This window comes from Canis lupus, chromosome 36 (genome assembly GCF_011100685.1).
Source record: "Canis lupus familiaris isolate Mischka breed German Shepherd chromosome 36, alternate assembly UU_Cfam_GSD_1.0, whole genome shotgun sequence".
Classification (NCBI taxonomy): domain Eukaryota; kingdom Metazoa; phylum Chordata; class Mammalia; order Carnivora; family Canidae; genus Canis; species Canis lupus.
Window position 1 is genome coordinate 10,161,855 of NC_049257.1, and position 17,048 is coordinate 10,178,902.

Genomic DNA, 17,048 nt, shown 5'->3' on the forward strand with positions numbered 1-17,048 from the left:
CCAGGCTTTAAGACTTCTCTCCAAGGCCGCAGACATCACGAGTAGGGAAAAGCCATCTCCTTGGCTCTCCTGAGCCCCTTATCTGCAGAATTCATGATCATAATAAAATAATTATCCTAAGCTACTAAGTTGGGTTAATTTTTTTTATGCAGCGAAGATAACCAGAACAGGAACCTACACCAATTCAATGACTAACGGACTAGTTGGATGGTGAGGAGATTGGAAAAGCAGGACTGGAGGGTTGTGCGGGAGTTTGGAGAAAGGTTATGTTGAATGGATATGACCTCTGAGAATGAGCTGTGAGTGTATTTCTCAGGAAGCTGATGTCCCCCACGAGGCCTCTAGTATGGGTAAGATGACCCACTTAGTAGATATAGGTCAGCCTCCCTTCTCATCAAGGCCAGTGGATTTACAAACCAGGTGTCCATTGTGGAGGGAATGAAGATTATGTATGGCAATGGCCATCTGGCTACAGCTTTGATGACTGCTCTGTTCTCTGTTATTGGTAACTGATCATGAACTCTTGAAAAGCATGATACCTAGTGGAACCAAAGGACTATTTGGTGTTAGTTTGTCTGTGTGGGATACTATCCTATTATCTTTGAGGCAATGCAGAATGGGGAACAGTTTTTCCTTGTTGCAGTATATTATTTAGTTTGGTTCATTTTGCTGTCCCTGGTCATTTTTCTTTGTCATTACATGATCCATAGATTAATTGGTTGCCTTATACAAGGCCATGATATCCCAAGCAAAATTTCTTCAGTTTAAAGGAGCTAATTTTTAAAAGATGCAAGGCAAAAGGCTAATGTTCAAGGAATTCATTGGTATTATTACATGCTCCATTACTCAGAAGAAATGAATCCTTGCAGATTCAGATGTACATTATCCAAGAGTCAACACCTCACGAGTCTGATGTGCTGTTCTACAGGGTGTGGTTTATGTTCTGCACAAATGACCATCACATGGAGTTCTTTTTCCCATTGGCCAGAATATATAAGTCTGGGATTCTGGGGTTCAAAATTGTGATGGAGGCTCTTAGGATTATATTTACTGATTCTTTTGCCAATTGTTTGCTTTCTATCCTTTTGATTTGGGATTCTAATAGCACCATGAGTATAGGAGTTCCACTGAATTGGAAGCTAGGTCTGAACCTACTTAATTTGGTTCTTCATGCCCTATGTAAGCAAGCAAAAACAAAAATCAAAAGAGAAAAGATGGTTAGTGTTGTCACTGTATTACTGTGTTTGTTCCCCTTGAGGGAAAGTAGAGCTACTGCTGCTCTTGTGGGTAGGAAGGAAATGTCAGTGTACAGCCTTATTTGAGCAAAGCCACCAGGGGCTTGTATCCTCACCATACTGGGTCAAGAATCGTGACCCACTAAGTTTCAAGCTGAAGGCAAAGGAAAGTGTAGTGGAGGAGGAGAGTCATAAAATTCAGTTAATCTCTCAGCTGCAATACAGAGCAACCCCACTTAGTCCTCATACTCCCTTTTTGCTGAATCATGTTGCTTTGTTTTTGCTCCTGCAAATAAATTTGCTACCAAGAATTCTGACTGGACATGCTCTCCTAATTTGTCATGAACTCATTTTCTGGAAAATGATAGAAAGGGCCATGGATGGTTATGAGTTTATAACTATTGGAATAAGATAAATTTGTAACTTTTTAAATTAAATTATATTACTTAAAGGAATTATCGCTGTAAGAAGAAATATTTCAAGTAAATAGACATAAAAATTTCAAAATAGAGTTTATGACTTAAATGTTTCATCAGGTGGTTATTTAAGGCCAGAGAGTTTCTCATTTCTGGATTTTATAGTTGTGGAGATGGTACCTAGGAAGTTATTGGTTTTTACATGATTTTTTAATCATAAAAATATTTATTTCTCAACTTCACATAAAATTTTTCCTGTGCTAATCATAAGGGTGATATTTCAACTAGTCTCTACCATGAAATTGAACTGCTTTCCTAACCTATTCTTGATAATATAGTAATCGAGTCTAGAAACAGAGCCTTACTGCTTTAGTATATTGAATTAAGTAGCTTATTATTGGGAAGAAGAATGTCAAATTTTAACTCTAAGCATTTTTCATATTGGAAGACTACAGTTCATGATGATATTTAATATATTAAAATATCAAAAATATTTGGGTTTTTTTTTTTTTTAATATTTGGGGTTTTAAAAAGTGATTGCCAACTATGGGATGGAAGTAAGCATTTTATAAATGTTTGAATTATTTGCTACCAGATAGTAAAATAAATTCCGGAAGGATGCAAGTTTTTGCATCATACAAAGGGAATAATGTAATGATTTGACGGTGTTAGAACCTTTCAGAATAAATTGGTAGTTATGTCAGAATATTATTTCAGTATTAAGAGTATTTTATCACAGAAAAATACTCAATTAAGATCCCAAAATGATTTGCCATAGACATTTTAAGCATATCCAAACATTTCCACATAAATTAAACATGATGTAATTGTTACATTAAGCAATACACCACTGTTGATTCATGTGGAAATCACAGAAGTTTCACTGATTATTATCCTTTCAGTGTGTACTAATGGAGATGACATAGGTATTTTCATGAGAATCATGCTGTAAATCAACTCTGATACACCATTTGTAAAGATTGAGGTAGAGTTGTCAAAATGTCATAGTCTATTCATGCAGATTCATATGTTGTTTAGAACTTAATTTATAAATAAGCACTGTTAGGGTTACTTTAAATAAAACCATATATTTAACTAGCTCTTTGTGTTTACCAACACAAGTTACTGTCTATTAAAAAGTGACTTTTTATGGTTTATTTTCTGTTTTAGCATAAAGAAAATAAAGGCAATAGGCTGTTTCGTCATTCTGGTCTTTTGCATTTCCCAATGATCACAAAAATGATTTGATCCCTATTTACTTACATCCACATGCACCAAAAACAATTTAGGGCAGATTACTGAGATTTGTTTTTCATATAGAAAGATTTAAAGAAAAATTAAAAATAAATAAATAGACTTGGCTGAAAAAAATATTTTGAAATTTTAAAAATTAAGTGTTTTAAACATGGTAAAGAAAGTTAAGAAGGAAAAAGTTAAATGTACCAGGAGTGAGGTTAATATCTAAAAAACATACACTTGCTACTAAAGAGCCGCAAATTTGGCTCCAAGCTCTCCAGCAGCCAGATATTCCTTAAATAGCTTGGGGCTGTCTTCCTACAAGAAGCCAACAACCAGTCTGAATGACCTTGAGGCTACTCAGCCTTGCTTAGTGTGGTATAAGAAGATTGCAAGTAGACTGTGCTTTACACAATATATTTGTTACTGAGAAACTGCAGAAATGGAAACTTTGCACATGGATCATTTTATAAATGTACTAGTGAAAGGATTGTAAATAGTCCCTTTTAAAGAAAATCTACAAATGACTCCCTGTGTAACATGGTATCAATACACCTACTTCTCTTATGCACTTGGAATGTTCATGATTGATTTTCTGAAATCAATGTATAATATTCTGGGACCATTCTTTTATTTCAGTATCATGGTAGTAGAAATATTCAATAGATGCTCTGAATTTTCCAATGACTTTACCCTACTTGAGAAAACCTCTAATGTCTGCTTTGCTATATTGTGTTGTGTTAGTCATGTTTCATTGCCTTGCTCAAGTTTCTGAGGGCATATAGCAGCCTCCACATTTAAATTTTTTTTTGTGCAATACACCAGTATTTGAAAATACAAATACACACATATATAGCTATATTCAGAGATACCCTAACAGTCCCCAGTTAGTATGTACCATGTTACTGTCTACCAAACTCTAAATATTGAACCAGGCATCACTTAAAATATATTTATCTTAAAAAAAAGTTTTGTTTGTGCTGAAATGTGTCTCCTGTGATTCTTGAAATAAAAACAACTAGATTTAGTAGATACTTTATATTTAAAAGGGACCTTATAGATGAGTTATGTTTCCCATTTTGCAGGTGAAGAGCACAGGATGCAGAGAAGGTAAGGTTTGCTTCCTGTTGTCACCCAGGGCCCTGCACTGAGCCTAACACATAGTAGGTTCTTAGTGAGTACTGTAAAATGAAGGCTGAGTGCTTATTATTCCATGATGGCACTGCACCAGCATTCATCTGTGATGGTTCATTAGGCCTCAGAAGTGCACTGACATGTCACCTATGAAAGCAGAGAAAACGCACTATGGTGTTATATTCCCATTTGAGAAGCATAACTTTCTGTACTAATACCTGGCATTTTCAAGTGCTAAAAGATCTAAGTCAAAAAATAGAGTCAAATTAGAGTCCTTGCCCAATTAAGTCATTAAGACTCATGACCAATAAAAAGCCCAATTTATACTTATATTTATTAAGTTGAAAAGTGCTTTAGGGCAATGATCCACTTGGAAAAAAATGTTTCAATGTGGATGACTCAGAAAATAAATCCGTAGCAACATAAAATGAGGGTATAATCACTGCAGACAGACTAAATCTGTAGATGTCTAGCTAGTTTACCTCAGCATGAACGAAAAATAGATATACTAATCAACTATACAACAAACTATATAACCTAAGTGACAGAAACTATTTTAATAATTAGTAAAAAATAAAAAAGAGCCGTTAATTTCCCTGCACAGCATCTATTTATACTGAATAAATGTAAAGAAATTGAAAGCAGTTCCTCTGTTTGCAACAGAGAATTGAAATAAAAGACAGGAATAATTGGATATTCTTAGTGACACAATGTCACTATCATTTAGTTCTTCTGAGAAATTATTTAACTAAATACAGTGCTATTTAAGACCTAAAGCTGTCCACTACCAACAGCTAGTCAGCCAGGGTGTCTTTTAAAAGAGACACAAAACAGGTTAAGAGTGAATAAAAGGGGCAGCCCGGGTGGCCCAGCGGTTTAGCACCGCCTTCAGCCCAGGGCGTGATCCTGGGGACCTGGAATCGAGTCCCACGTCAGGCTCCCTGCATGGAGCCTGCTTCTCCCTCTGCCTGTGTCTCTGCCTCTCTCTCTGTCTCTCATGAATAAATAAATAAAATCTTTTTTAAAAGAAGAGTGAATAAAAGAATATTGGAGAATCAATTATGCATACCAAATAGAAATTAAAGGCAAAATAGTCGTATCAAGATCGAAGGTAAAAAAAAGAAAATGAATAGGCACAAAAAAGGGAGATTTAAAGCCACATTGATGATTATGAGAAGCATTTTTTATTCTGCAAATCTCAAGCAACATTAAAGAAATTTAAGAAGAAAAACTTGCACAGTTCTTATTTCTATTTTCACTGCCTCCATTATTCAGTGCTACCTTCTTGTTTATTTACATTATACGATATAATCAAACTATACACATCACTTAGTGCTCTGCTTTTCTACTTTTTGTTTTTCTGTGTTATTATATAGTCCATGTTTATAATTATTTGAGGGAACAAGATATTCCATGGATGTTTACTTATCTGTTTGTCTATTGTTGAACAATCAGTTTGCTCCTTAGGTTTTATTTATAATTAACACTGCATTTGAAATCTCTCTACTTTTGTTTTTTTTTTTTGTTTAATTATTGCCTTACGATAAATTCCCAGGAATAGAGGGAACTGCGCCAAATGGGATGAACATTTTACCGTACACTCCGTAAGTGTTGCCAAATTGTTTTTTAAAAGAAATATTCTAAAAAAAAAAAAAGAAATATTCTAGTTTACACTTTCATCAGCAGTATCTGAATATATCAATTTTACCCAAAAGTTGACAGCAGTTTTGCTTTATCATTTGACCATACATGTGCTTTGGGATGCTTTTTCTTTTCTTTCTTACCCCACTATCTCAAAGGGATGAGTAGATGAGCTTGGAGAGCACGGAATTTTTACTCAGGTTGGATAACCAAGGAACCTTGTTTTTATTCAGCAGCCATTGTTACATCTACTCAATAGAATACTATTCAGGAATAAATAAGGATAAACAGAAATGCTAATAGTGGCATAAAAAACACATTCTGGAATTCAATTCAGAGGATAAGGAAGACTTAAAAGGTTTGGCTTGTCCACTTATGTTTCCAAATCCACACCATCTGAGAGACAACTGTGTATACCCTTGTTTTATGCCAAAGACTTTCTTGCAACACAGTCTGTTTCCAAGGGTAATACAAATCTATTTTTCCAAGAACATTGCTTGCTGCCTAACCATTTCTAGCTACCTACAAAGTTCAGAAGAAATGGATCGAATGTGAGGTCCTGTAATTTTGTTGGACAGGCATAAAGGGCCAATTGGGAACGTTGCAAAATATGCTATCTAAAAGAATAGGGCATCTAATTTCTTTTCTTGGTATTTATCTCTCTCGTCCTTTTCTAATTAATTGAAAATAATGTGCTTTTTAGAATGTTTGACTTAAACTGTAATATTTACAAAAATACCTGCTCGATATTAAACTCCTCTATATTTGTTTACAAGAATGGACTCTGGAACTAGATTGATTGCATTCAAATGCCAGCTTTGCCACTCAGCTGTGAGACTTTGCATGTTACTTAACCTGTCTGATTCATTTTGCCCACCTGTAAAATGGAAGTAGTAATAATAATAATGATAATACCACCTGTCTCATAGGACTGTTGTGAGGATTAAATGAACTGTGATTATCATCATGTCTGGAATCAGTAAAACATTCAATGAATTATCTGCTATGTTGATATGTGAAAAATCTGATTTTATGCACTGCACAGACTCCAAAAATCCACATTGCAGTAGCTTATTAGTGACCTTCATTTCTCCTCTCCTTGAATTGTCATTTTTCCATTTAATATATAATACATAACAAAAATCCTAATAACACTAGCTAACATAACTGAATGCTTACTATGTACCATACATGTTTCATACATATTATTATCTCACTATCATCAATTGTTCTTTGAAACTGATGTTGGTTTTCAGACGCAGTGACAAATGCTTAGAGAAACTAAAAAACTTCACTAAGTCCGACTAGTAAGTGGCAGAACTTGAACTTGAAAACACTCCTGCTCATCAGAATATGTGCAGAAAACGAGAGAAAATGTATCCAAATATTGCTAATGGTTTTCTCTGGATCATAAAATTAGAAGTGATGTTATAAAATGTCTCTATATTTATCTCTGTTTTATGTAATAAGAACATATTACTTTGATAATGTTATTTAAATCTCTTTCAAACTGTGTAGATATTAGCATTTCTACTTCAAAATGAATAATAGTTGCTTTATTGCTCACTCCTGTGAACTAAAAAGTAGTCTATCTTTGAATCAGTCTTTTTATCCTTTGGACAAAGCAGTTCTATTACAGCTTTCTAAAAATGAATATAGTGTTTTAGAATTTGAATTTCATCTGCTTGTTCTTAGCACAAATGTAACACACACAGATCCTTTAAAAATTCAAGTTAAAATCCAGCATTAGTCTTAACTTGGCATCATAAAGTTTCCTTGCTCTTACCCTTTATGTCTCTGAGGGAAATGCCCTCATGAGTTCACTTGGGGATCAGCAACTGAGAAGAAGGCCGAATGGAAGCAGAAACAGTCTAGTGACACTCAGAGGAGGCTGGTTTGTCCCTCTGTCACTTCTCAGAACTTATAAGGAATGGAGAAGAGGAAAGTAGGTAGTGTGTGACAGATCAGATCCATGGCCAACTAACATCTATTCTGGTGCCTACTAGATCCGAGATGCTTTTATCCCATTCTGTTTTCCAAGACCAGTGTGAAGTAAGTCTTCTAGTCCGACCTTACACATCAGGATAAATACCATGCAGTTGATAAGTAGTAGAAAAGGGATTTGAAACCTGGTCTTAACCCTACTCTTTTCCTCTATTTAATGCTGCCAAAACATTCATCATTCATAATGCCCAGAAGTTAAAAAAAAAAAAAGCAGTAATTTGTTATTTAGCATTATATGTAAAAAAGTATCCATAAATTGGAATACTGTAACAAAATGGAATTAGAAAAAGAAGTATGGGTATGTGTGCACATCAGCTCTGTAGCTCTGGACTTCCATTGCTTTTTTACAGAAGAACCTATTCTTTGATTACATGCTTCAGTTCAGGATAGTGTTTAGTAGATCTATAGTCCTCGCTATAAAGTACAAGGCAAATTTTCATTTATTGATTTGTAGTAAATAGATCCTACTTATAAAAACAAAGAGTTGGACCCATAATGCTACTGTAACTAGAACCACAATCCACAGACCTGCTAATTATTTTCTCCTCTGAGGTCTCTGGAAAGGTGATGATAACGAATCCTGTGACCCATCTCTAAGGCTTTCATCATCTTTGACGTTTCTGTCAATTTATTATTCTATACATCTGTCAACATGGAGATTAAACAGAGAAGAGTGTGAGCTTAGATTGCTTTCAGAACTTTATGAGGATAAGGACATTTAGACAATGGAATATGTTACTGAAGCACGTTAGGAAGATTTCTTTTTCTTTTCTTTTCTTTCTTTCTTTCTTTCTTTTTTTTTTTTCCAAGAGTCAGCTGTCATTTGCCTGGAATGGTTCAGGACAGTTCTGCCTGGAGGCAGGACTATGGACTCATTAACCTCCTAGCCCTGCAACTCTGTCAATCTCAATTCTCTCCACGGTTTCAATCAGATACAGCTGCCTCCAGTTTCATTCTGGTTGGTTTCGTGTGACTGTGAGCTCTTGCAATTTTCTGTATTTCAGGGGAAAAAAGGCATCTTCAATATGTGTCTGTAGCTGTGCAAGAGGCGGTGTGTATGGTGTATCTTTCCTCACCGAAAGGCTCAGCATAAAATGTATTAATAGATGAGTGCACTGGTATATAGAAAAGCTCTATGTGCCAAATATAGACGATTCTTATTATTTCTCTTTGCATATAGATGAATACACAGCTGTGGTGCTCTCAGGAGGCCTAGGAGTCGACTTGGTCCAAAGGAATGACTGTGCTATTTTTGCTCTTTCCCTCACATTATTTCTCAAGGCTTAAGGGAATTTAAATGTGACTTACTTGGCAATGACAAGTCTCTGCCCCCTCGGTGCCTCCCGAATGAGATCATTTACACAAGTCACTTCACCATATCCCATTCTGTTTTTCATACAGAAACAATAGATAGAATCTAGATTTCAACAAAGGACAGGTTCTTCTCCTGTCTGCACCCCCCACCCCACCCCCGCAACGCCACTGCCCAAATGGCTACTTTAAATCATGTTACTATTAAATTCACAGCACTGGTTGAAAATTCATTAAAATATATGTTTTCTAGAAGAGACAAAGGGTCATTCCATAGAACCTTAGTATTTCTAATGGAGAAACTGGGACTCTGAGAAGTTAAGTGGCTTGGATAGGCTCTCCCAGTGAATTAGTGGCATTACGGAGATTGGGACCCAGCTCTCTGCTGTTCTGGCCCAGCACACAGACCTCACTGCCTTACTCAAGACCCTTTGCACTCCCGAACAAAACGGACTTTAGCAAAAGCAGTAAAATCTCTCCTGAAATGTTACTTCAATTTTATCATGAAGTAGAATTTTGGAACAAATACATTTATTAACACACCTGTTATTCCTTGTAATTCTTAAAGAATTCTATTATTTGCAAAGCAGCGAAATTTGTTCCTTTGTGGAAACCTGTTAAGATGGAGACAAGCAATAGTCAAGTCAAACTTAAAATACACAGTGAACACAAATTTAGAGACGGTGAGCATTCAGTTATTCTACTCTGCAGAAGGAATAATAAAGGCCTTGGGGAAAAGAGGGGAAATGATTAGATGCCATAGCACTTTACAGAGTGGGCACTTAATGAATGTTTTTAAATTCGATAAATGAATTCACTTACAGGAATTTCTGAGTTTGTAAGCCATTATTACAAGTGCTTTGAAAGATTCTGTGCCTTCTAATCTGCTTATGTGCATTTATGGCAAAATATGTTTAAAAGTGGAAATCATGTCAACTTTGAGCAAATTTAATCTAAATTACCAAAATTTCCTTGGTGTCTCTTTTGAATTGGAGGAAATCCTGCAATAGCTGAATTGAGATCGAAGCTTGGCCATTGTCATAGTATTGTACCGACATTACTATTGCCTCCCACTATTTCCTAACAACATTTGTAGGGAGGTGGATCAATATTTCCAATGAGAGAGTAGAAGAAGAAAAAAATAAATGATCTATTTCTCAGGCAATCTAAAAAAAGTAATTTACTGAATTACTCATTCATTCTTTCAACAAACATTTATATCTCATGCCTAATGTGACAGACAATCTGGAAGAATGAAGACTCTGGACTCAGCGTACCTAGGCTGTGTTCTGGTTTTCTGTTTGTTAGATATGTGATCTTGGAGAGTTTGTTCCTCAGTTTCCTCATTTGTAAGGTGGAGGTAATAATACCTATTGTTGTTATAGGTTAAGTGATTTAACATCCATAAAGCATTTAGAAGAGCATATGGTAAGAACAAATTGATGCTAGCCTCTAGCAACAAATTGTTGCTAGTATTATGCATTATGGACTACAGACAGAGGATAAACATAATAGATATGGTTCTGTCCTCATGGAGAATAAAGGTTAGTAGGGGGGAAATAGTCATTAAGGAACTAACTGAACAACTTCATAACTTTATACTACATTTACATTAAGTGCTAAGGGCAATATAGTGTGAATAATATAACACAGATGTAACATCTCTCTGAATAAATGTTCATGTGTCATTTCTTCTATTGCAACCAAGTGAAACCACACTTCACTTTGATATTCCACACCCTGGTGACTGAGTTTCAACATCTTTGATATTTCTAGGGTAAATCTTACCCTTTCAAGTGAGCAGCAAGCAGAATTTCACATCAGGATCATTGTGTTGGACAGATACCCTTGAAATATAGTAGTATTCCATTTTTCTTCTCATTTCTTTATGACCACTTAGAATTTTTTTAAAGATTTTGTTTATTTATTCATGAGAGACACACAGAGAGGCAGAGACATAGATAGAGGGAGAAGCAGGCTCCTCGCAGAGAGCCTGATGTGGGACCCGATCCCCGGAACCAGGATCACGCCCTGAGCTGAAGGCAGATGTTCAACCACTGAGCCACCCAGGCATCCCACCACTTGAAGTTTTAAGAAAGCACTCCTAATTTCAGTTTTGCTACATTCCTTAAAGCAAAAATCTCTGTGATGCTCCAGAGACCTTTGTCCTGATAAAGACAAGTACTTCTGGGAAGAAATGAAAAGACCAACTGCCAGTGTTTGTTGAAGGGGAACTCAGTTGTTCCTCACATTATGCAACAGATGGCATTGACAGCCTGATGGCTGAGACGGAGGAAACATACATTCCCGTTCACCCAACCACCGCTAGCTCGCTCCATGACACCGTGGCATACTTACACATTCTTTTCTTCTTCTCATCCCACTGTTCAGCCTTCTAGAAGTGAGCTCATTCGGATAACCTGCATGACTATTAGCCATATATCCCTTAAATGCACTTGGCATTTTGGCCCCTACTCAGATATCAAAGATGTTTGAGGCAGATTTTAAATTCATATTTAAATGAATGTCAGCTTGTTCCAGAGACAGCTCATCTAGACAAGGATTTTAAAAAGAAAAGAAAGCTGTCAAAGCATCTTCAAGAAGTCAAGCTTGTTTGTCTGATTTCCTTTTCTTAAGAAATAAAACAACACAATTCTCACTTTAGGATTCCCAAAACCAAGACTGGACAAAGAGTGAGCCAAAAGTCCCAGAATTACTAAAAATTGTTCATGTTACCTTCAATGCTTGTATTAATGACTTCTCTTATTTTTTAGACAAGGTTTTTGAGGTCTCTTCTAAGATACAGGGGCGGTCAAAATATTTTATTGCCTTTTCCCCCCTTATAACAACAGGGATATTCCTTACGAGAGGGGAATAGGAAACTTTGGACTCACCCTCTAAAGTGGAAGACACGGATAACAAATGCACAGGCGGCCTGCAGTGTGTGTGGGGGTGCAGTCCAGGACTGCCCTGGGGTAGAGAGTGAAGTGTTAAAGCCATTCCGCTGTGTGGTGCTTGAGTGCACTAAAAATAGGTAACCCTGAACTATCCTGCAGTTGAAGGACAAGATAAAAATAGGAAATAAACTTGAAAAATAATCATATAAATAGAGTACTGGGATTAACAACTCAACCCACAGGATCGAATTCACTAATAAGATTTGTTATTTTTATTGAATGCAAAAGATCGAGCGCCATTTAGATATTTAAGAGAAATGTTGCTTATAGAAGAATATTCTGAATTTAAAATGACTGACATTCAGGCAGTGATAACTTACACTATTATTTGGGATAGGGTTTCTTTAACCTTTTTAACTGGGATGTCTCTTTATATCTTTTAGTGATACTCTTCCCGCTTTTATAGAAACAGATAGAAAAAAAAAGAAGCTTGGATATTGTCCATCAGATAGATAGATAAAACTGATCTTGCAGACGTAGCTAAAACCCAGCAGCGATTTGGAGCGTCACAGCTTTACTCTTGTATTCAGTTCCCAGTAAACAGTAAGGACTGGGAAGAGCCTAAGACGTGGAAGCATTCAGTACTCATTTAGCTACTACAGAGACAATATCAAATGATTTAAGATTCTTCCTATCTGCCTAAAAGACGATATTTAAAATTCACAAATTCTGTTTTGGAAGAATCTATCCAGGATTATTAACTCTTGGCCCATGTTTCAGCCCTCTCCTGTTGTTGCCTTCTGTGTTTCCACCAAAAATACTCTCAATTCTTAGCCCCGCCTCTCTTTCCTCCCTGTTCTCTTCCAGTGCCACTGCCATGATTCTAGGGCCAGAACTCTATCAGTCCACACTTGGATTTTGGCAAAGGATACTTAGCTTTTGAATTTCTGCTTTTGTCCACTTCTAGCAGGTTAACTTAAATGTATAATTATGTCCTCTTTCTGCTCAAAAACTTCAGGAGATTATATAGAGAATGAACTTTAAAATCTTAGCCTGGAACTCCAGATTTTCTAAACCTGCTACTCATTTTTAAAAGTAATTAAGTATCCATTTGTTTTTACTTACCACTTTATTAATTTTAACCCCAGAGTCCTCTGTCCCAGTTCATAGCATAGAATAATAAAATGTTACCAGTAATTTACCCTGTGCTCCTTGCTACTCTTAATCCCTTCTACCTTCCTCTTGGAGATAACAAATGTTCTAAATTTGATATTTTTCATGCCTCACTTCTCAAAAGTTTTAGCGCATATATATGTACAAATAAATTATAGATCTCTGGGGTGCCTGGGTGGCTCAGTTGGTTGAGCATCCGACTTTTGATCTCAGCTCAGGTCTTCATCTCAGGGTTGTGAGTTCAAGCCCCATGTTGGGCTCCATCCTGGGTGTGAAGCTGACTTTAAAACAAATAATAAAAATAAATAATCTTTAATTTTATAAAAAAAGATTATCATTCTATATAAGTCCTTCTTTGGCTTGCTTCAATTTTTTTCCTTAACATTTTGTTATTAGGATTCATTTGTGTTGTTACATGTAGCTATAGTTAATTAATTTTCACTTTTGTATGATGCTTTATTGGGCAAATATATCTCAATTGGCTTTGGGCTCGTTACCTTTTTTTTTTTTTTTTTTTTAATTACCAAAGTGTGCAAAGTGTATTGCAGACATTCTTGAACATGTCTCCTGGAAAGCATTCCTGCTCCAGTTTCTCTTGGGTGCATGCCTGACAGTGAAATTGTTGAGTTTTAGGCTGTACCAGTAAAGATCCTGGCAGGAACAAGATCAAATTGTGTAATTGAGGAAAGTTTAAGAAAGGAGCTATTACAGGATGATGAAGCACCCTAGGACTAGCAAGGGCAAGGAGTCATAACAATCTCTATCCTTGAAGAGGCAAGGGGAGGAAGTGATTATTCAAGCCTAAAGGGGGTAGCTGCAGCTGTAGCAGAGGATTACCCAACAGAGGTCTCTGGTTTTTTTCAGCCAAACAACAGCTTGGCAGAAAGGGAGCTGATCTCACTGAAAACCCTGACCTCACTCTCTACCATTCTCTCCAAGGTTTTGCCAGGATCTCTCATTGGCTGAACCCAACGAGAAGCCGGAATGCAAGAGAACCCACTGATGAAGTCTACAGAGGTCAGCTTCTAAGAATACAGAGCAGGGTGGAGATAGCTGGACACTGGATCTAGAGAAGTAAAAGAATATATGCAAATGTTAAATATTACAGAATTCCATCCTATTTTCCAAAGTGTTTATACCAATTTACACTCTCAACGGCAGTGTAGAAGCGATTCTGTTGATCTATCCTTTCCAAAACTTAGTATTCTTAAACTTCTGAATTTTTGTCAATAGGTACACATGGTATCTCCTTATGGTTCTGAGGTGTATTCCCTCAATTATTTATGAAGCTGACCTATTCTTTTATTTATTAATAATAAATATTAGCTAGACACATCAACTCTTCTATAAAACTCCCATGCATGTATTGTGGAATTTAACAAGTTCATTCTAAAATTTAAATAGAAAAGCAAAGACTCAAAAATGGCCAGGGTGTTTTTGAAGGAGAAGAAAAGGGAGTGACTTCTTCTCAATATATGAAGGCTTGTTATAAAGCTATAGTAATGAAGAGAGGTGCAGGAGTACACATCCTAAAGCAACTCATTAATTAAGAGAACTTCAGAAATGGTAAAGATGGTATGTCAGGTCTCTGGAGGAAGGCATGCTTATTTAACAAATAGAGTTGAAAATATGAACTCTTCATATAGAAGGCAAAAGATAAAAGAGTTTACTTTCTCACACCATACAAAAAATGAACTTCAAATGCATGCAGACTTTAATAACTTCAGTGTTTTCAGAAAAAATTCCAATGAATACTCTTTTCTGAACTTCCTTAAGGTAGGGAAGGATTTCTTAACTATGATACAAAAAAAATCCTAACCATAAAATAAAATACTAATATACTCAATTAACTTTAAAGGATTTTTTTTCATTAAAAATGCAAAGAATAGGAAACAGGGGTGCCCCGTGGCTCAGCCAGTTAAGTGGCCAACACTTGATTTCAGCTCAGGTCATGATCTCAGGATCATGAGATTGAGCCTCAAGTCTGGCTCCATTCTGGGTTTGGAGCCTAATGAAGATTCTCTCTTTCTACTTGTCCCTCCACACCCCTCTCTCTCCCTCTTAAAAAAAAAAAAAAAAAAAAAAAAAAAAGGAAACAATAAGCTACAAACATGAAAAAAGACGTTTGTAGTGCATTTAAGGAACAATGACTAGTCTCAAAAATATATAAAAATTTCTCAAAAATCAAAAAGAAAAGGACAAACGACCTAGTGGAAAAAGAGGCAACATAATTTTCTAGCACCCTTTTTTTATGACTATGTTTCATGAACTCTTCTAGTTTATAATTCTTAGAGGACTGTAATTGTGTCTTGTTATCTTTGTTTCATTATCACTCTGCTCAGTGCCTGGTAGAAAGAAAATGGTCAACAAATGCTCATCGAATCAATGAACAGACTTGCCACTCTAGAATGATGTAAGCTCTACTAACAAGATAGCATATGCACACTGCTTTCAGAGCCTGTGCTCTCATTTGCAGTTTGGATACCTTTGTTCCTGTGTTTACCAACAGGAACCAAAGGAGCATTGTTTACCAAAGGAACATTACCAACTCCTGTACGTCTTTGGAGTCCAGATCATGAGTCCTCTTTGCATCATAAAGCCTTCACTGCCTCTTCCATCTACCAGATGTCCTTTTGGGACATCTCCTGCACTGTTGAATTGCATTACTCCAGATTCCTACCTCTGTGCCACTTCTCCCTCTTAGATTCGAAACTCGGTGAGGGCAAGGGCCATTCTCTTCTAAGGTACCTCTCACCGTTCTATAGGTACTCAATTAATATTTAGTGAGGATGTGTCACAACATCTAGTACAAATTAATAGCCATCTGTCATGTTTCAAAATTGCAGACTAACTGTTCTCAGAGAAATATTGGTCACTCCATTTTGATTTTTCCCAGTTTCACGTACTAGCGATCAGTTTACAAAGGCTAGGGATATACTCTACCAGTGATAGCTTATTGCAAAAAACAAACAAACAAAACCCAAAACTTGGCAGTGATTAATCATTCCAGTGCAAATATGTGACTGGAAAAAAGGCAGCAGCAGGGCATAGTACAAAAAACGAGGGCCATGGAATCAGAAATCTGTCTTTAACCTCAGCTGTACCCTAAGTGAGGGCATTCATAGCTGCTCTAAGCTCATGTGTAAAATGGGATGATAAAACTCACCTCAAAGATCACCTAGCATATTGGTGGTACGTAGATGGTACTTAACACATTTCATTATCCTTAGTTCTCTCCTCCCTCTTACAAATGATACTATGTTCAATCAGATCTTGTAGCGTTATGTTTTTTAGTTAACACTTAACCATCAAATCCTTCAATAAACTTTGCTACCAGCAAGTTGCTCTTGTCAAATGAACACTTGCATTATATCATATCCCCTGACTTGCCTAAAATTCTTAATTGGTGAAAGGGAAACTGACCAAAAAATAAATCTCCCCCTCCCCACATGTGTATAGTACACCTGGTTGCTATAATAGGTAGGTACCTCAGTAATTGACTTCCCAACTTTACTATTAATAATTTCATACCTTCAGGAAAAGTGAAAATCATGTATAATTATAATCCATATACCTCCCACCTATATTTAACAGTTGTTCTAATAATTATCATAATAATAATGCTGCGGTTAATGAGGACATTAGAAGAATTTCTTATATATATTATTTCTTGGTGATTTGAAGGTATCTAACTCCCACCAAGAGAAGTCACCTAATGTGTTTCTTCACTGTGAACTCTTCAATGAACCTTTCCCTATTCATTACAGGATCAATTTCCAGACTGTGAACTACCAAAAAGAACAAAGTTTGGGCTATTCTTTTCCAAAATTCCACTTCCTGGTTTCTTGACTTAGCTGCACCTGGGCCTGCTCTTTCTCTTTTCCTATGTGGGGAAAAGAGAAAGAGCTTCCATTTACTCCCCCCAAATTTTCATGAAATAGTAGGCTTGCCAGATTTAGCAAAAAAACATATAAGACACCCAGTTAAATGGGATGCTTGGG

General features: G+C 36.3%; 1 long non-coding RNA gene across 15 annotated transcripts in view; it reads left to right on the forward strand.

Moving 5' to 3' along the window:
• The window catches only part of LOC102152414, an 85,306-nt gene that overhangs the window by 35,429 nt on the left and 32,829 nt on the right, over positions 1-17,048 (forward strand). For 11 of the 15 annotated variants that reach the window (XR_005384617.1, XR_005384625.1, XR_005384629.1 and 8 more), the window contains 3 exons: positions 3,973-3,997; positions 5,577-5,625; positions 13,987-14,064. This is a non-coding gene — a long non-coding RNA (uncharacterized LOC102152414). Of the gene's footprint in view, positions 1-3,972; positions 3,998-5,576; positions 5,626-13,986; positions 14,122-15,389; positions 15,461-15,556; positions 16,388-17,048 lie in introns of those variants that run through there. The other 4 variants (XR_005384620.1, XR_005384627.1, XR_005384624.1 and 1 more) reach the window with 3 other exon arrangements.